Genomic DNA, 22,343 nt, shown 5'->3' with positions numbered 1-22,343 from the left:
GATGGTGAAATTCACTGTGGCATATTCATATATTTACATAAGAAACATGTCAAATTCATTCTACTGTTTTTCCTATTTCCGTCTTCCCCAACTTCCCTTCATTTCCCTTTGTCTAATCCAATGAACTTTTATTCCTTCACCCTGTATTGTGGATTGTCTTCCACATATCAGAGAAGATATTTGACTTTTGATTTTTTGGGGGATTGGTTTATTTCACTTAGCATGATAGTCTCCAGATCATTCCACTTACTGACAAGTGTCACAGTTATTCTTCTTAATGGTTGAGTAATACTCCATTGTGTACATATGCCACACATCTAACCACTCATCTGTTGAGGGGTACACAGGTTGGCTCCAAAGCTTAGCTATTGTGAATTGTGCTGCCAAAAATATTGATGTGACTGTGTCACTGTAGCAGCTGATTTTAAAACCTTTGGATATATACAGAGGAATGGTATAACTGGATCAAAAGATTCTAAATATAACTTTATTGTATATTGCTGAAGAAAGGTCTTTGGTGAAGTTCCTCTTTCATCAAAAAGTACAGCATTTAATGTTTTAAATAAAGTCGTATTAGTCCTTTTTATACTGCTATAAAAGAGTGACTGAAACTGAATAATTTATAATGAACCGAATTTTTTTGGCTAGCAGTTCTGAAGGCTGAGAAATTCAATGTCAAGGTGCCTGGTAAGGGCCTTTGGTTGCTTCATAATGGCTAAAAAGAGGGAAAGGAGAGAGGGAAGAAGGCCAAACTCCAGTCTTGCAGTGATGACATTAATCTATACATGAAGGCAGAGCCCTTATGTCTAATTACCTCTTAAAGGCCCTACTTTAATGGCAATTAAGTTTCAACACTTTGAAGAGAATATTTTGAAGAGAACACACATTTAATCCATAGCTTTCCACCACTGGTTTTCCCAAACCCGTATCATTCTCAAAGATATTTAAAACATAGTATTCCACCCTTTCTCACATACAGAATACATTCATGCCTTCCTAATAGATCCCAAGTCTTAATTCACCTAGAGTCACTGAAAAGCCCCCAATCCAGAGTCTCATCTGAATCAGGTATGGATGAGATTCAAGGCACGATTCATCCCGAGGCAAATTCCATATCATCTGTGAGTCTGTGAGATTAAACAAGTCACCTGTTCCCAAAATGAAGAGGTGGGACAAGCATAGGATAAACAGAGTCATTCCTGGAAGGATAAATGGGTGAGAAGAAAGGAGGGGTGACTCTCCTCAAGTATATCCAGACTCAGCAGGGTGAGCAATATTAATCTGAAGACTATGGAGTAATCTTTGACTCCATGTACTGCCTTCACTGGGAGGAGGAGTGGGCCTCCAAGACCTTGGGCAGCCTCGCCCCCATATCCCTACTCAGTCTTGTCCTACTGTGGACTCTCAGTGATGGACTCCACTCCTCCAGCATGTTTCTACCTGGGCTCCCAGGCCCTTCCATATATCCTTTGAAATCTAGTGGAAGTAGCCATACCTCCATAACTCCAGCATCCTGTATAATGTGAAAATAGCACCATGAAGAGAGCGCCAAGGTGTATGGCATGCACCCACCAGAGCAGTAGCGGGAGGTGCACTTCGATGATATGTAAGTCATGGATGGAGTGGCTGAGAGTTGCTGCATCTCAGTTAGGGGAACAGAAACTTGTGGAGGCTCAGGGCACGGAATACAAATTTCCTTTGTGTGCCTTGTGCTGCACATTGGACTTTTGTTCTCTATTGTATTAGAATCTCATCATTTAGAGAGATTTACATGACAGAATTTGCAAAAGCACAGAGGTATGATGATCTATTTGAACAGAAATAAACTCATGATGTCAATTAAAAGGTTGTGAGATATTTATGAGAGATGATAAATGCCAGTTCAATTAAAATAAGCTTTATATGCTGGATAGTGGGGATTTATTAGAAGTTTTAGAGCAGAATATAGAAACAGAAGGATAAATGAGAAAAAAATTGAGATCCACGGAGTCCAGTTAAAAGGTCATCTTAATTGGTCTGACTTAAGTGATAATACCAGAAGACAGGCTGGTGCCAACAAGATGAATAGACATGAGATAAAAGCTATGAAGGAACTATCAAGATTCTCTATCATGTTAGAGACAGCAAAATGTCTGGTGCTCCCAGTGTCTAAAATTTTAAACAAACACATACTTCTAAAATAGGAGGTAATGATCGTCCAATGTAAACAACATATTCATTGCATGCATACACACTTCTGAAGACAGCAAAAGATGGGTAATGTGTCTAGGTCTAAAGATGATTTGAGAGACTTGAATAACATTGTTCTGTGGTTAAGCTATCAGTGAAAGAAGTCTAACTTAACCTTAATAATATGAAATCCAACATTATGAGTGAGCACATTTGTAAATCCCTAGCTCATAACTTGCAGATTCATAAACTGCCAGTATTAGACTAAGATATAGAGAGTCAAAGGGCATTCTGAAATCATTTATTCATTATTCAATTAGTTTATTGAGCAGTTACTTTGTTCCCCTGTTGAACTGACCCTTGGATGTTACCGATCCATACTTGCTTAAGGGCTGGTATTCTAATGGGAAAGGTAATTAAGTAGAAAACAATACATTTTGATACATTTCACAACAATATGACAGCACTGAATTGGAAGAAAATGAATGGGTATCCTTCCCTATATGAGCAAGAAAACCTGTGTTCCAAGAGATTAATTGTTCAATACCTATTACTCTCTGGGAATCTGATTTAAGAAAGTATCTGTATTATTCTTAGACCATGGTATCTAATTACCACTTATCTTCCTAGATGTGTGTAGGAGAAGAGAATCTTTTCTTTCAACCAAGATCAAAGCCTTAATCCCCAAAGTAAAGCAGAATTTCTAGCACTGGTTTAAGAACTATGTTGACGGACCAAAGTCAGAACTCTTTCCTGTAGCTGCAATAAGAAGGTATACATTTTTAGGGATGGTTGTAGCTCAGTGGCCGTGTGCTTGCCTAGCACGTATGAGGCACTGGGTTTGATCATCAGCATCACATAAAAATAAACAAATAAAATAAAGGCATACTGTCCATCTATAACTCAAAAAAGAAAATGAAGAAGAAGATATACATTTAAAAAAATCTATGATGCAGGCTGGCTGCAAACAAACTGTAAATGCTATTTAGGTAGCCTATGTACATGCTGACGGATCTCAAATTTAGTTGAGAATATCAAAATCTTTCCATCTTACTGAGTTTCTTAATGTTGAATTCATCTTATTTACTGAGGGAATATTTGAAAGTGGAGTCAAAGCACTATTTGGAGGAGGAAGGCATTGTTCCTGATTTTGGAGAAGTCACCGGTTAGTGAATCCTACCCACCCTTTAGCAAAACTTCACATGCCTTATCTTCATTCTGTCCTTGCTCTTCTTAATTCTTGTATTCTTGCATCTTTTTCCTTCTCCCTTTTTTCATTTCTAGAAAATCATCTAAGTTTTTCTGCCAGGTTAGTTCAGTGAGCACCTGCCTTGAGGTTCCCCAATGGGAGTTGATGGAAACATGAGTTCAGTGAAAATCCCTGGGGTGGGAGGAGGCGTGAGGAGGGTTCTGAGGAGCTCTGTTAGAAGCACTGAAATCGGCCTTCTTTTTTCATATATTGAGTAATTGTGAAAGAAGCCTGGAATACTTAAGTGCCTTTTGATAGTGCTTTCTTCAGAAGATGGAGGGAAGAAAAGAAACCAGGGAGGTAGCATCTTAGGATTCACTGAAGATGAGTTCTCCTAATTATTACTCAGCAAGTCTTAGAAATCTTGAGACATAATTTAGAGGAACTAGTGCTCACTGATTTTGTAACTTAGGCAATCTAAGTACTTTGTGGGAGCATTTCCTGAACCCCATTACTACTGAACTCTATAACAGCTAGATCAAAACTTTTTAGCAATTTCTGCTTTCCCTTGTTCTCCCAAAGTGAAACTGTGCTTGGGACTCTTTTTCTACTTCCCTTTCCAAAGCACTACTCAGATGAGCCTTTTGTCATTCAATCTTCCTAATTATAAAAAAGATATATATTTCTTCTTTTCCCATGGAATCTGAGTGGCAACCTGAGTCTCACATTAAACAACCTGTCCTTTAAACACCCATGTCTCTTACCAGCTGTCCATCAAAACTTTGATCCATTTTATTTTATGACATTTCCTCATTTCCACTATACTTTTTGAGTGTTAGACAGATGGAAATTGAAACTATTGCAACAGTGAACTGTGAAGTGTGTTTTTGGATTGTCTTTTATGGTCATCCTTATTTGGTAGTGTATAATGGCTACAACACATCATGCTGATCTAATTCTTATTTAAAGTGTGTTGCATTGAAAAGGTTTAGTATGGAGTGACTGAGCAAGGCTTCCCTTCTTTGACATTCCCAGAACTATGGCATGTAGGATCTTGTTTCCAAAGTTGGTATAGGTATCAGTTGTTCAACTGAGTGTTTAAAGATCTGAGAATTTGATTATAATGAGAAGCAATCTCAAGTTCCCTGCTGATTGCACAATTTGCCAACAGTGAACCAAAACCTCAAGGAGCATGTGGGAGAATCCAAGACAATCTTTCCTAACTAAATCTGTATAGGAAATCATTTTAAGGATGCCAAGCATACGATTTAGCTTCATTTCAACTTCAGAATTACAAACTCAATTGACTGCTGAGCCATTAGTGTCATCTAGTAAAAGTGAAGAAAAAAAAAATCAGGAAATATGATTGTTTTATATTAGTGCATTTTTCTTAAACATGGAACATGTACTTTATTCCACCACAACATAAAGACTACTGTGAGTTCTTCTTAAAATTTCTTATGCCTTGTCGTTACGATTTATCACACATATCTTTTGGTATATTTGTTTGGGGCATGTGTTTTCAATAACTCAATCAAGCCTAACCTTGCCCTATTTCATGCCATGGGCAACTATTGGGCAGCAGAGTCACGCCTCAGAAATGTCAGGCATAATGAGAAAGTGAAAACTACTAGTGGCAATTGCACCTTTTATTCTTCTCTGAAAAGCAAGCACTCAGGAATTGTAGTGCCTGCATCTTTGGTGGTGGTGTAGTTGGAGGTAATCAGATACTGTGATTTTAATAAAATAGGATATCTAATAATCATAGAGTAAATTTGAAATGTATTGTTTGCCTTGAAACACATGCATTAAGTAGAAAGGGCAAGGCAGTTTTCATCTCTATTTCATAGATTGAGACTAAATGATCAAAAATTATTCAGAGTATTCCTAAATAGGTCATTTACTTGTGACTAACCAGACCAGGAATCTCTCTCTAGTACATCAATTGTTACACTCACCAATGACTTTGGAACAGCTTTTCAGAAGATTGGGACTGGGAGAAGAAAATTTTATATTAGATGTATGCATCTATTTTAAGTAGATTCCAATTTCCAAAATGTTAACTTAGGCAGCATAGAATTCAAGAATTGCTACGTGATGGCTGGTGCCAGGAAAATACCCAAATCTCAAGGAATCTCTATGCTGTTCCCTTTACTTCTTGAAAATGACAGGAATATAACCAATATTATAAGCATATAGCAAAATGAATCAGAATTTATATTTTTGACATTCTAAAAATATAATGAAGGAAGAAAAACTTCTCATAGAGTTTACAGTTTCTTTAGTGTAGGTAATTCATCTATTCACTGCTTAGTATGAGCTAGGCTTTGCTTCTCACAAGGTCTTGGATTTAATTCTCATAACCAATTCTGAAAGTTGAACTATGGAGAGTTGAAGTGATCTGTCCAAGATAAAAAGTAAAACGGAAATAATTGGCAAAACCAGGATTTTATGTCAGAAATGTAAGCCTTCACACACTAAATTCTTTCCTTCATCTTATTCAATGAAGTTTTAAAAATTACATATTTTACAGAAATGAATTTTTAAGGAGATGGAGATATTAAAGAATAACAATCTTAGAATTGGAATTTTAACAACTCATTTGATATATGATTTTTGAATTTAAAATACTCAATAAAGTGAAAAATAGAATGCAAAAGCCTAAAATACTGGTTTGGGATATCAAATGACAAATTTGATATCTCCATAGTCCTAAAGAACACTATGAAGAATTAAAGGATAAAAGCAACAAGAGAAATTGAGAACAAATCTAGGGAATATACAGTAGGCATTCTGAAGATAAAAAGCCATTAAAAGAAACACAAAAACCAGAACAGAGTTGAGTTTTTAAGTCATACCTACCTAGTTCCAAGTATGATTAATGAAAAGAAGGAAGAAAAGGGGGCCATGGTTTGATGAAGAGTCAGCAAAATGTGAGCCTCAGTTGTCACACTGGACAGACTGCATTTTACCTCTGAGGCATGAACTCCTCAGTCTCTAACTTCCAGAAAGAGCGCTGTCTGGGAAGAAAGGGTTTAAAACAACTCAGATTGAAACAGCTTCCAATCCTGGGGTTTCTGCAGACTCGCAGAATATTTCAAGAGTTACTATTTACTGATGACCTCTGCTGATATCCCCCTAGCAACCTATCATGGATTGCTTAGCATAAGGCTAGACCCTTAGCACCAATCTAAATCTGTTCAAAACACCTGTATAACTAACAGGAATAACTAAAAATTGTTCAAAACAAGTCACTTACCCTCAACCTACTGTCTCCTATTATGCTTAAAAAAAACGAGTACTTCTGACCTTTTAGGGAAAACTTGTTTAACTTCTAACAGAACCTGTGTTCCCCAGTGCACTAATAAAAATGAGCTTTAGTTTTATTTTAACTTTGTTTATGATTTCTTGGTTTATAAGCCAGACCTAGTGTAGTGAAATTTTATCAACTTCAAGGACCAACTGAAAGGCATGTAAGCTTCAGGACAGCAAAGGAAAGTGAGTTGACCTCGTCTTACACATTTCATCGGTTTGCTGCAGACTTCTAGATGAAGTCTAGAAGGTGAGCGATACTCTGAACAGAGAACTCCTTACATTGTCAATATTAAAGAGAGAACAGAAAAAGAAAAAAGGAAAGCCAGCAGATTAGCTAGCTATGCACACATGCACACACATACAAACAAGTGCAATCACATATGTAAACACATGTTCACTCATGGACTGTGCACACTCTGAGTCAATTGTGAAAAATAGACACATTCTTAGAGAATTACTCAAGAAAATAATGTTATAGTTGAATGAAAATTACATCAGGAAAACAATACTGCAAGTAGAAGACACAGTTAAAAATACACCCAGTAAAGTTCACAGTTAATCTAAACAAAACTGTTGGTATAAGAAGCATTCTTTAAGGAAAGTAAAAATGTAAAATTTTCATTTTTATTTAATAAAACCTGCATTCGTGTGGGTAGGAAAAAGAAGTGAGGAAATAGATGTTTCCTGAAATATTTTTTGGAAGTAGGGGAAAGAACTTTGTATGTTGCTTGGTTTTGGTATATTAGTAAATGAACATACACTTAAACATGACCTATAAAATGATGAAGACAGAATCACCAGATGATTACATTTTGCCTAGAGGCTCAAGTGCATATCCAGAGATTATCAGACTCTTGTTTTCAAATATTTCCATTATGGTTATACATTATTTTCTTTTTTCGGGGGGGGGGTGTACTAGGGATTGAACTCAGGGACTCTCAACCACTAAGCCATAACCCCAGCCCTATTTTGTATTTTATTTAGAGATAGGATCTCACTGAGTTGCTTAGTGCCTCACTTTTGCTGAGGCTGGCTTTGAACTCTTGATCCTCCTGTCTCAGCCTCTGGAGCCACTGGGATTATAGGTGTGTGCCACTGTGCCCAGTTGTTTTCTTTATCTTCTATCTGTCACATAAACACTGTTCCTTCTCAAAAGTCAATAGCCTATAGTGGCTCCTACCTTTTTGGCCTTCCTTGGAACACAATTCAGAGCTATTGAAACATATGTCTCCCAAATTGCAGTTCCTAAGACCTGACCGCCCCCAAATCAAATCATTTTACTTTTGAAAAATAATGATGACGACAAACACTGGGGGAAATATATATATATATATATATATATATATATATATATATATATTTATACACACACACACACACACACACACACACACACACACACAGAGTGACTTGAAATCATTGTCTTGAGAAAAAACAAATTATTCAATCAAGGAAAAGACAAAAAGAAAAAATGGCCAAAAAAAAAAAAAAAAAAGTATTTGGAGTATTGATAGGATATGAAGAATCAACTCTGACATCACTTTCTTATGTATACATATGAATATATAATAGTGAATCTAACCAGAGTATACATCCAAAAGAAACTGATTAAAAAAAAAAAAAAACAAAAAGAACCTGAACTATGAGCAAATGGCAGAAAGATCAATAGAGCAAAGTGAGTAGGTGGTGGGGGGAGGAAGGGGAAGGAAAGGTACTGGGGACTGAATTAGGACAAGATATACTTCATATAATGTAAAATTATGCAAGAAGGATTCTACTGTCATGTGTAACAAAAAGAACCATTAAAAAAGATGTTGTATGCCACAGAAGGAAGAAAAAGTGCATTTTATTGTTTATTATTAGAATAACTATAAATAAGTTACAAATCTTTGTTGAAAAACTGAGCCTTCAAACCAAATTATAAATTTCTAGCTCTATCCTGATTGCCAGAGAAATGGCACCTATTTGAAAGTAATAAAGACACAGTCATAATATAAATTGAAGTGAAATGCTCTGATCTTATGATGAGGCACCATTAGTATTTATTGAGTGTTTGTTATGTTGCAAAAAGCTCATTTGTGAGAAAAATTTCATTATTCTTTATAAATCAGTAAGAAACACAAAGTATACACAATTTATTGGCTAGCATTCATATGAATAAAATTTCAGTACAAGGTTTGGCCCAATTATTTTTATGTTATCTACTACACCAAACTTCATAACCAAAGAAAACTTATAATGTATGGTTAAGCACATCAACATACTTAGAATGACCAAATTGTTATTAATAGAGGTGGCTACCTATTACTAACCTTTAAATAATCTACAATATCAGAAGGTTAACATTCACTATTAAGATATTGTAATCAGATACCTATCATAATGATCTAATGTTTTGAGAATGAAATAGAACCAAAACTTATCCAAATACATGTAAAAATTTATTTGTGATGTGGATGGAGTTATATTTGGGTAAAAATGTGTCTATCTATTTAATAATGCTGTTGGGAAACAGACTATACATTTGGAAAAATATAAAATTATATCCCTCACTTCCATAAATGTATTTGTATTGAATGAGAGTTTAAAATGTAAAACTAGTGAATTACAGATTCAATGCAATTCCCATCAGAATTCAGTGATGTTCTTCACAGAACAAGAAAAGACAATTATAAAATTCATTTGGAAAAATAAGAGGCCCAGCATAGCCAAAGCAATCCTTAACAGGAATGGCAAACAGGGTGTATCACCATACTAGCCCTCAAGTTGTACTACAAAGATATAATAACAAAATAGCATGGTACTGGTGTGAAATAGGTATGCAGACCAATGGAAGAGAATAGAAGACACAGAGACAAACTCACATAAATACAGTTATCTGATACTATACAAAGGGACCAAAGACATATGTTGGGAACAAGACAGCATTTTTGACAAATGGTGCTGGGAAAACTGGAAGTCCATATGTAGTAGAATGAAATTCAACTCCTATCTCTCAACTTGCACAAAACTCAACTCAAAATGGATCAAAAACCTGGACATTAGACTAGACACCCTGCACCTAGTAGAAGAACATACGGGCCAAACACTCCAACATGTTGACTCAGGAACTAACTTCTTTAAAAAGACTTTTAAAGTGTAAGAAGTAAAACCAAAAATCAATAAATGGAATGACATGAAATAAAAAAGCTTCTTCACAGTAAAGGAAACAATCAAGAATGTAAAGAGAGAGCCAACAGAATGGGAGAAAAGTTTTGCCACCTGTTCCTTAGACTGGGCATTAATATCCAGGATATACAAAGAATTCAGAAAACTTAATTCCAAAAAAAATAAGTAACACAATCAATAAATGGGCAAAGGAACTAAACAGATACTACTCAAAAGAAGAAATACAATTGATCAACAAATATATGAAAACATGTTCAACATATCTAGCTATTAGAGAAATGCAAAATAAAATACACTGATACTTCATCTCACTCCATTCAGAATAGCAATTATCAAGATTACAAGTAGCAATCAATGTTGATGAGGATGTGGGGAAAAGGGTAGATTCATACATTGCTGGTAGGACTGCAAATTGGTGCAACCACTCTGAAAAGCAGCATGGAGATTCTTTGAAAAACTAGAAATGGAACTTCCATATGATCCAGCTACCCCACTTCTTGCTTTATATCCCAAGGATTTAAAATTAGCATACTACAGTGACCCAGTCACATCACAATTCACAATAGCCAAGCTATGGAGGTAATCTAGTTACTGCTCAACAGATGAATTGACAAAGAAAATGTGGTATATGTACACAAGGGAGTATTACTTGGCCACAAAGAAGAATGACTTTATGATATTTGCTGATAAATGGATGGAACTAGAGACTATAAAGTTGAATGAAATAAACAAATCCCAAAAACCAAAGGTTGAAGGTTTTCTCTGATATGCAAAAACTTATCCAAAATAATTCTGAGGTGGATTAAAAAAAAAAAAAAAGAGTAGAAGAAGGGAGGAGGGATGTGAAAGTGAAAGACAGCCAAATGAATTAGTCCTAACTTTCCTATTTACAAATATGAATACACCGCAGTGAATCTCACCATCATGTACATTGACAAGATACTAATTAAAAAAAAAAGATAAATAGCAGAAATATTGATCAGTAGAATAGAGGGAAGGGAAGGGGGAAGGTGGAAGAACAGGGAAGTATTGGGGACTGAATATAAAACAAATATCCCACGCTTTTATAATTATGTCAAAATGAATCCTAGTGGCATGTATAACTAAAAAAAAAAAAATGAAAAAGTTATAAAAGAAAAAAATGTACTACCAGAAATAGTAAACTAAATAAAATAAGAAGGGTTTAAAGGAAATATAAAAGTGTTTTCATAATTTGGGAGTAAGTAGGTAAGGTCTTCTTTTTCAGAGAGTTCATGATTGGAAAAAAAATTCGAACTACCTCATTGCACCCAAATTTTGAAGTCTACAAGGGACAACTATAAAAGACATTGATAATGTACTGAGCAGAAAATATGTTCTTCTCTTGGAAATCATTTCTAAATTTTAAGAAAGTATAAAAAATAATGAGCAAAGGATATGTTCATGAAATGTAGAGAAAAAGACACATAAAAGTTCTATAAACTGGTGAATTCATGTTTGCTATCCCTTGCAGGGTATGTTTCAGAAGCACAAGCTACCAGCAGAACACAGATTCTTAAGTTGAGCAGTCCATTTTGCTTGGGGTTTAATGCTCTGTGACCATATTTATAATTTTATAATTTTATTTTTGAATTTGGATTTTGCAAGTGAACTCTGAAGTGACAGTGACACATGTACCAGAACTTGGGAGTTTGGGTTCAGTTGAATCCTGCTTCATCCCACCTTCTTTCTGCCATCTACCTAGGATGGATCTTTCCTTCCCTTTTCAGAACAGAGATCAGTTTGTGTGGGCAGAGAAGGCCCGGGGCCTGCTGTTGTGGTCCTTGGGGTAGAGGACCTACCCATGGGTGCTGAGAAATGGTGCTCTAGGTGATCTCTGAGGTGGGGGATAAGGAAGTGTTCATCTCCTGACTGTGTTGCTGCATATCCAACAGTCTACTTAGCAGGTCTCTCTTGCCCACCTGCATCCAGGTACCATGTGCACCCAGTTATGAAGGTTTCACATCATTGGAAGTCACCTATCTGCCACAGGTTACAGTTGTGGTGAAGAAATTAGAATTCAAGACTGACAATCTGGAAGATCCTGCAGAATCCCTGGTATGAATTTGAATTCAAATGCTGAAGAATCTGGAGTCTGATTTCTCTGGGCAAAGAATCCCTATTTTCCTGAGTTAAATCTAGTCCTCCTTGTCTTGATATTGTTCATGATACTAACGGCCCAGTCCTACATTTTAATTCTGGAAGAATATTTTAGGGCCTTGTCAGATAATAGCTATTTCAGGCAGGCACAGAAAAATAATATTCTTCATCTTAGAATCAGGAGAAATAAAATGTTCCTATAAATTCATCTCTGAGTTCAAAAGTGTAATGTTTCCTAGACTGATTTAATGACTTTTGCTAAGGAGGGAGGTAAGACGACCAGTTACACCACCCGTTATGATCAGAGCAAGCATGTCTCACACTGAAAAATGTTACCCAAATAAAACCTGTTGATGCTGTAATTACATATGACTTGAGGACATTGAAAATGAATATACTGCATCTCCTCCATCTTACTCTGAACTTTAGCACCATGCTTGTCACATGACAAATTTTAAATACATGCTTAAATTTGATTGCTGGTGTAAATTTTGATATCATGTTTAATAAAAGCACACACTGAAGGCAGAACAGTGTTTTATTATCCACCTTGCCTATTGCCCTTGCCTTATACTCAATCACAAACCTCACAAGGTCCTCAGCTGTAAAATAATAAAAAATTATGAAAGCGTGGGAACAGCGATAGGATGGATATCCTCAGATGCTGATGCAGAAGAAATCGAGCATATTCAGAGCTTAAGAATTCAGTGGGACTTCCCCCTACATGTCATAACATCCATGCAAAAACTGGGAACCCAAAATTCCTTACATCAGGTGCGATATTTAGTAGTGCTTTCCAAGTAAACAAAGCTATCTGTATGCACAGAAATAATGTTTCTACAGACACTGATTTTATATGCATATTCAGTCTTACTTGAAAGGGGAGTGGGGAGCGTGGTTATGATCCTCCTTATCGATGTTTGCCTATTTCTTTGGTGTTGAGCTAGTATCCTCTGACACAGGATTTGTGGATTTGTTAAAATGCTGCTTCTCTCCATTAGATGTGTAAATCATGGTTCTGCCTTCTGTTCTATTAAGCTCTGTGATTCACCACACTTACTCATTCACCCTGAATCCTTCTCCCTCTTTTCTCCATTAGGTATTAACTGGAACCTGCTTTCTAATTCTGAGCAACTTAAAGAGTGCAGTTAATCTTCTTAGGAGCTAAATGTAAAATGACAAAATATGTGGTAACATCCTTTTAGCACTCCATTTATTCCAGTGTAATTTCTGAAGTAAGAAAAAAACTCCACAGTTCATTTAATTAATGTACAACTAGGAGTGTGTTAGATTGAGAGCAGATGCAGCTCACCCCCCACAGAGAAAAATCTAAAGATGCTATCAAACGACTTTTAAGATAGAGAAAAGAGTTCTACGAATTCTCCTCTTCCCTGCAAGGTGCTCTCTAGTCTGGACTGGTACCTACTTTTTAAAAATTAAGAATGAAAACCGAGTATTCCATCATTCTACCCTCTTGCCCTCATTCTCTCCCATTCTTCATGTTTCCACTCCCCTGTCCCTTGCTAAGCTTTGTCTCCTCTCTTTGTCCTATCATCTCAGAAAATACCATTGTGCCTAACTTTATTTACAGTGTGTTTATCAAATAGAGAACTTTCCTGGCAAATTTTTGGAACATTTTACTGATATACTAAGTATGTATTGACATACTAAGTATGGAGTATTTTATTGATATACTAAGCCACTGTTTACAGTCATGAATTTAGAGCTTTGTTATTTTCCTAAGATACCAAACATCATAACAATGCTCATTTGATTTACAAAATTTTTAGTGTTTGCTTAATTGTAGCTATAATCATTGTCATATTTGAAAAGATGTTTATGACTTTAGTCAAATCTGAATTATTTAGGATTATATATAGGTACTCATCTCCAGTGATTCTATATTTTGGATCTATTTGCATTTAATTTGCATTAAATTTGTGCTGTTATGAAAGAGCAAATAAGGAAAAACTAGATTTTAAAAAATTTAGATGTGTATTTCTAAATTATTTAAATACAGATTCATGGTAAGTAGATATAATATTTGTGAATTTTAGTATATTTAGTGAAACTATTAAGTTACTAAGAGAGTTAGCATGTATGGTGAAATCTCCAATATTCAGAAAATAATTTCTCTAGTATGATTCTACAAAGACCAATGCTAAGGTTATAATTAGAACTTCTTATATAATCAGACATACCATAAACAAAAAGGGTCATGATACCAAGTCTTCATGTTATATTTAAGGAACATTAGCCTTTGTGAAAATACATAACTTTGTGAAAGCTCTCTGAGTAGAAACTTGCATTTAAGGTTTTCATTCAGAGCTTAAATGTTAGTGTTCTTGCCTAGATTTTCTATGAAGCTTAGGAATTTTTATAAAATAACATTATATTAAAATATTATTCCTGTCGGTAATGGGAATAAAATAACAAAATTAAAAATGGAAGCACTATAAAGAATCAACCTAGATATCATGTAGAATGAGTCCCAAGGGCTCTCTCTCATCTATAAAATATTCTGGCATCCTTACTTCTTATGTATGTATTCTGTGTGTGTGTGTGTGTGTGTGTGTGTGTGTGTGTGTGTGTGTGTTTGTGTGTGTATCTATCTATCTATCTATCTATCTATCTATCTATCTATCTATCTATCTATCTATATTCTGTGTATGTTCTAATGTCAGCCCTAAATCTTTCATTTCACTTTCAAAAAGCTCTGAAAGAAAAACTTACGTATTTCCTTTCGGCACTGTAGTGGACCATTTTGCACTTTCCAGTGAAAAATACTGAAAATATGCAAAGTATCAAATCCTGAATTTAAGAGGTAATTTAAATGAGCTATTTGTAGCTTATTAGTTGTAAACTTGAATTTGAAAAAAAATTTCTGATTCTGTGTTCAAAATTTCTTGAACACATTTTTCCTAAGTAGGTAATTTCATATATCTCTGATTATCAGTCAAATAAACATGTCACTCATTTATTAACCAAAAATATTGATAAAGTACAGGAAAAATGTGAGAGTACCCTAATTTATAGAAAGCCACTTGAGGTTACAAAGCCTTTAGACTTTCTCTGTGTCCTTGATAGGTGTCTACTAAAATCAGATGATTCAATATAAGTGGATATGCTGTGTCACTGGATTTTAAACTAATAGGAATAGAAAGGAGAAGAGGTAATGAAATGGAATGATTCAAAAACACCTCTACAGAAGAAAGGTCTGTGTCAAGGAGCCTTGGCAGGGGACCAAGAGGACATCTACAAGGGCTTGTTGATTCAAGGCTTTCCAGATTCAGTAGCTGATGTTAATTCGTGTATTCATTCATTCAACGACTTATTAAATGCCTACTTTGTGGGAGGAGCTGTGCCCTCATGGCCTCTAGTCCCCACTTAGTGTCCTCCTGAGCCTGTCCATTGTCTTATGTAATTTTCACCTAGACAAATGCATTCTGACAGTCTTATTGCGTTTATTTCACTCAGATTCAACACATCTGGATTTGGCTTCTATTAGTTATAGGAGATAAATTTGAAATTAAAGAAGGAAAAGTCTGTATGTTTGAAAGTCCATCTGAGGGAACATAGCATTATCAGGAGGAAAATCAGGAGGAAAATCATATAGATAAAGGGAAGATAAGCTCCATAACACACACACACACACACACACACACACACACACACACACACACGCACACACACATACACATACATCTTGTGAATGTCAGTTTTTCTAGTTATCCCATTGTGGATCAACTTTCTATTGGGTTCCAATAGGAATGAAAATTTCAGTAATTTCCATTTTTACCATCATGTAGACTTAAAAGTGACTACAATACATGAGCTAAAGTTCCCCTCCAAAAAATCATTGAGTATTTTCACCATGCTTTTATTATGCTTAGTGTTTGTTATCCATCTGCTAAATCTGTTAAATCTGTCATATATGTTACATATATCAAAGAAGTCAACCCAAGATAAAAAATAGTTTAAAAATTATGATTGATGACTAAAAAATACTCTAAATATATGGAGATTTTTGCAGCGTGTTTGCTACATGTAAGTATTCAGAGTGATTCATAGTACTACATAATTTTCTTAAAAGTAAAAACAAAGAGAATAAAGCCAGAATATTATCAAACTGTTGCAATAAATTCATCAATTGAAGGGCTATTGTGAATTGAGCTGATATGAACATTGATATGACTGCATCACTGAAGTATGCTGATTTGAAGTCCTTTGGGTATAAATTGAGGAGTAGGATAGCTGGGTCAAATGGTGCGTCCATTGCAAGTTTTCTGAGGAATCTCCATACTGCTTTCCAGAGTGGCTGCACCAATTTGCAACTCCACCAGCGATGTATGAGTGTGCCTTTTTCCCCACATTCATGCCAACATTTATTATTGCTTGTGTTCAATACACAATGGAATATTACTCAGTCATAAAGAAGAATAAAATCATGGCATTTGCTAGTAGATGGACGAAGTTGGAAAATATCATGCTAAGTGAAATGGGTCAAGTCCAAGAAACCAAAGCCCAAATATTTTCTCCGATAAGTGGATGACAATATATAACCAGGTGGGGTAGTGGGGGGCGAAGAGAAGAATGAAGGAACTTTGGATGGTATAGGGGAAGATGGGGTGGGAGGGGGTGGGGGACAGAAAGACAATAGAATGAAACAGACAGTATTACCCTATGTATATGTATGATTACATGAATAGTGTGAATCTACATTTTGTACAACTATAGAAATGAAGTGATGTACTCCATTTGTGTATAATGAATCAAAATGCAATCTGTAAAAATAAAAAAAATTAATTAAAAAAACTGTTAAAATACAAAAAGCTTAAACTACCTGTATCTCTTCTAAAAGCTTACTGTGCTATAACTGAATGCATTTAAAAGTTAGCCTTGGTGAATTTGGGTTATAATTGAAAATATATGAATCAGAAATATAATAACAATACACTGTCATCAGTGACCCATTTATTTGTTGTAAATTTTGGTTCCATTTGATCTTTAAAAAATATTTTGTCATTAATTTCCTCTCATGTATGAGAAAAGCTAAATTTTCAAGATCCAATGTTATTATCCAGCTAGTAAATTATAGACTCAGTATGAAACCAACATGTGTCTGATCTGGAGTCTTCTTTCTTTCTAATCACTTTATTCCATTATGCTTAATTTATTTAACAAATTCAAATCTGAAAGATATGGAAGACATCATTTGCAAGCAGTAAGACCTTCATGTCTATAATAATTATCAGTTATTGAAAATGATATCATAGGATTTTTAGTTGAACGACTCTTGTCAAAATCTCAAGAGACCAAGCATCTCAGCAGAGAAGAGAGATCTGTATTTACTGTTCAGACCAGGAAGGGATATGTAGACTTGTCAGAACATTTTCTGAGCAGAAGCAATTGCTGACTATATGTAGTGTTTTGGGGAAGCACAGAATTCAGCAAGTTGTTGTCAATCAATCAAATGGGTTTTACACTGGTTCTGATGGCTATGATGACAAAACATTACTCTATCATATGAGTGTGGGAATATTTAATCTCAATTCTGGTTAAAATTATAAATTATATTCTAATCTGGTAAATATTTTGGTAAATTTTTATGAATGACTAATAATGATGTTCCCATTGTGCTACTTGTATTATATTTTTTAAAAAAATGTTAAATCAGCCTGAGAATATATTCATTTATTATTATTTTGTTGTTTGCCAATAATCTATTCAAAGTCAGCCCCAGCTATATGCCATTATAGATACACTGTCTCTTTTTTCTTTAAATTTAAGTGAAGAATGCATTATCGTGGCCTGCTTGGAATGTCTCCCTCTATGAAATAGTAATATTTAAAAGTAATATTTAAATAACACCTCTTTGATAAAAAGGTCTTCTTTTTAATCATACCCAAAGGAAATTATATAAATGCATTAAAAAGGTTTTCCAAAGAAAATTCTTTTTAAAGAAATTCTTGCAGAAGTTTCAGCCAGTATCTTCTTTCTTAATTTTCACTGGGGTAAATTTATTCTATCATTATCTTTCTACCTTTCTTTCATGCATATTCATTTCAGATTATCTCTAACTGTATCAGTGACATAATAAGTGAACAAGTGAATATGAATATTCATATACACATATTTTAGAGTTCAAATGGAGCTTCTGGAGTCAGAATGTCTGTATTCAGATTCTGGTTCCATTACTCCAATGGATGACCTTGGGCACATTCCTTCGCAGCTCTAGACACAAATGTCCTCTTCTGTGAAACAGAGATTTTCAGAATGTATATCCTGAAGTGACCAAAAGAAATGAACGAAGTAGGACTGAGAATTATTAGAATTGTACCTGGTAAAAAAAAAAAAAAAAAAAAAAAAAGAATTATGTATAAGAGTTAGTACTAATAGCTGCATTATTATTGTTGCTATTAGATAACTACTATTTTGATTTTATACATATTAAGTTATTGGAAGAGACTACTTTCAAGTTTATAACTTAAATAAATTAACGTGTATTTGTTAAGCAAATACTGTGTTGGGTATCACAGTGAATTTAATTCAAGGACAATTATGAAAAGGTTATGTTTGCTAGCCATTAAGAAATTAACACAAATGTTATAATTTTGTTAGTTTAGATGGTTGGCCATTTTGTGTCAGCACTCATTCATTGACCTAGTTCAAAATCCTATTTATTTGACCTTAAACAGTCAAAGCAATTTTGAGCAAAAGGAACAAAGCTGGAGTCATCACACTGACCAGATCACAAAATCTACTACAAAGTTATAATAAAAAAATATTATTACTGGCACAAAAACAAACTTATGCACCAATTGAACAAAGTAAGGATTTGAGCAATAAATTCATCTGTTTCCTGATCTTTTACAATGGTGACAAGAAGACACAATGGGAAAAGGAAAGCCTCTTCAGTAAGCAGATGAACCTGGAGGACATGCTAAGCGAAATAAATTAGGCACCAAAGGAAAACTGCTGCATGATCTCACTTATATGTGAGAAGAACCCAAAGAAGCTGAACTGAAGAAACAGTAGAAAGGTGGGCTAGCGGGAGAAGACGGGAAGATGCTGGTGAAAAGACACAAAATTTAAGTTGGGAGGAATTACTTCTAGAGGTTATTGTAAAAATTTGATGACTACACTTAATGACAATGCACTGCCTACTTTAAAAATTGCTATGAATGTATATTTCAAACGTTCTTACCACAGAAAGTTTTAAGTATGTGAAGTGATGGATATATTAATTAGCTTGATTTATTTATTGCATGGTGTATCCATATATCAAAACAAGTTGTACCCCATAAGTGTTTACAATAAAAAAAGACATATAAATACCCTATTTATCTAATTTCAATAGCTTGATATAATGTAACAGGGTTTCTTTCCCTTGAATCTTTTCCCAAAATTTATTATTGGTTTCAGGTAGTATTTGTCATTTAAAATAGAAAATATACAAATACATAGAGCAATATAACTAAATGCAATTATCCCTCAAAATCACTTTCACAATTTCCATTGGATCTTCAAATACATTATCTTTCAGAGAGCTGACATATATATTCCACAAAATATTTTCATATAAGCAATGATGCACGGTCTTATCATGTATTTAGAAAACATTTTATGACTTTTTGAGTTTGAATAAATTGTTTCTCATAGGTCTTTCTTACCAGTTTTATTTTTAAAGTGTGTATGTAAACTGTGTTAGTTAGCTTTGTATCAATGCATCAAAATCTCTGATACAAACAACTTACAACAAGGAAAGCTTTATTTTGGCTAATGGTGGTTTCAGAGGCGTCAGTCCATAGTCACTTTGATCCATCTCTTTGGGCCTACAGAGCACAGCGTATGGCATGAAAGCCTGCCAGAGGAGGTATGTTCACCTCCTGTATTTTGGGAAGCAAAAGAGAGAGGAAGGGTCAGGGTCCCAGTATTCCTTTCATGGGCACACTCCCAGTGACCAGCTTCCTCCCACTAGACTTCCATAGCCTCCCAGTAGTTCCAGAGATGGGTGAACAAGCCTTTAACATATGGCCTTTGGAGGATACTTGGGATTCAAACTATAGCATGGACTTATTATTGGGATCTTTCCCTTTTCTTTCTCTAGGAAGGATTCTAATGCTAGTACTACTAGTGAAGAAGCACTGTCTGCATAAGATATACTGCTAGACTTTCATACATGGAGGAAAACAATACTGAGATTATAATAGCTGACCCAATTTTATAGAAACACTAGTTGATTCAAATACAATGCTTACTTTCCCTATCACATAGCAGGATTGTGTTTAACCCATTCAGTAAATCAACTGTCAACCTTATTTCATTTACCCATGTTAAATAAAGCCAGTTGGTATTTATAACATCATTTTTTCTTCAATCAGATTATTAAATATGATCCTCTCTTTTGGTTTTAGGGTGTGGGAAGGTAGTAGTGATTGAACCCAGATCTTTGCATGATAGACAAGTGCTCTACCACTGAATGTCTACTGTGCAGCTCCAGCCCTTTTCATGATTATTTTTCTCATTTGAGGAAGCAGCTCATTAAATTGTCCAGGCTGGTCTCAAATTTTTCTCCCTTTCTTTCTTTTCTTTTTTTCATTTCCCTCCCTCCCTCCTTCCTCCCCACTCTCTCTCCCTCCTTCCCTTCCTTCCTTCCTTCTTTCCTTCCTTTTTCCTCCTTCCTCCCTCCCTCTCTCTCTCTCTTTCCTTTTCTCTTTCTTTCTTTCTTTCTTTCTTTCTTTCTTTCTTTCTTTCTTTCTTTCTTTCTTTCTTTCTTTCTTTCTTTCTTTCTCTTTCTTTCTTTCTTCCTCTCTTTCTTTCTTTCTCTTTCTATCTTTCTTTTCCCTGTAGATCTGGGAATTGAACCCAGGGCCTCACACTTGCTGGGCAAATGCTCTCCCACTGATATACATACCCATTGCTCAATACAGCCCTACCTAAAGACAGGGAAATAAGGAAAATTGCTTCTCAAGTGTTTCTGCTTTAGATTTCTCATAATGATGATTTCTCCTAATTATATTTTATTTTCACAATTTTCTCAGACGACTTTTAACTAAATACAGAAATACATAGGTTTAGTAGTCTGTACTAAAGTTTCACTGTGTCCTAGCAGGTTATAGGTGTGAATAAACTGCACACGATTTCTGTCTTCATCAGTCTGAGTCTATAGTAGAAAATAGTCTTCGTAAAATGCTGTGTAACTGCCTCTACACACTTAAGGTGACTTATGGATTAACAACATGTTCTTGTCTTATCAATTGATGATAATATTTAATAAAAATTAAACTAGAGTTTAATAATAAAAGTGAGCTAAATAGGTCTCTTTGAAAAAAAGTTTCTTCCTATGAAGCCATGTTCATTTGTTTGATCATCAAGATCAATTTATTTTACTTTTTTTCATGATTTTAGTCTAAATACTAAAAGTTCTTGAAAGGAGAATTTCAGCAGAGATTAGGGATGTTTCAACACCTATCTCAATTCCTGGAAAATGTTTTTTATATTAACCAATAACATTATCCTTGTGAACAGTGGGAAATACTTCTTCAAAAATAAATGTGTTGTTTAAAATATATTACCTTGAGACATTTGGTTAGGGTATATGCACTATTAATATTTTCCTCTGGTCTTATCATTATAATATCTACTGCCAGTAAACTGAAGAAAAATTTTATCTCCCAACAATGTAGCCATAAGCAATCCTACTGGATACAATGAGGATCAGTCTCCAAATCTGCTTTACTGATCATATGTTTTTATTAAGAAACTAAATGTTATACAAACATAAAGTTAGTAGTTAATTTTAATAAGTATATTTGAATTTTTCAGTCAATCAATATCCTTACTATGGGATAAAATTCATACAACAAATCAAATATCTCTAGAATAACTATTATCTTTGCTTAGGTGTGATATAACCGTAAAAGTCTTGGATAAAAAAGTTTATTTTTAAAATTTGACATATAAAAATAGACATTGGCAAAAATGACCATAGAGTAAACATTTTAAGGATAACAGCACATAACTTTAGAAAGATAATATAGAATCAAGGATTGCATTGGAGATTTTATATCCAGTATTACATATAAGATAGCTCATTTTATAGAAATCTGCTACCCTGCTAGCGTTTGTATTTTCTCTCCTGCTCAAATCTCTTGTGAGTTCCACCATCTGTTTTTAAAAGAGCAATATACCTGTCTAGCCTCCAGCTATTTTGCCTGTGACTCCAGCAATCAGATGAAACATTCAATAACTTGACAGAAATAGCATCTCTTTCTGTTCCACACACCCCTCCCCACAAACATCATTTTAACTTCCTAAATGTGAGAAGAGTAAGCCTGTTTTCTTAGGCTTTATTATGTCAACCTAACAGTACTTTATTGAA

Source organism: Sciurus vulgaris (genome assembly GCF_902686455.1).
Source record: "Sciurus vulgaris genome assembly, chromosome: 9".
Classification (NCBI taxonomy): Eukaryota; Metazoa; Chordata; class Mammalia; order Rodentia; family Sciuridae; genus Sciurus; species Sciurus vulgaris.
Note: the sequence above shows the minus strand (reverse complement) of the source record.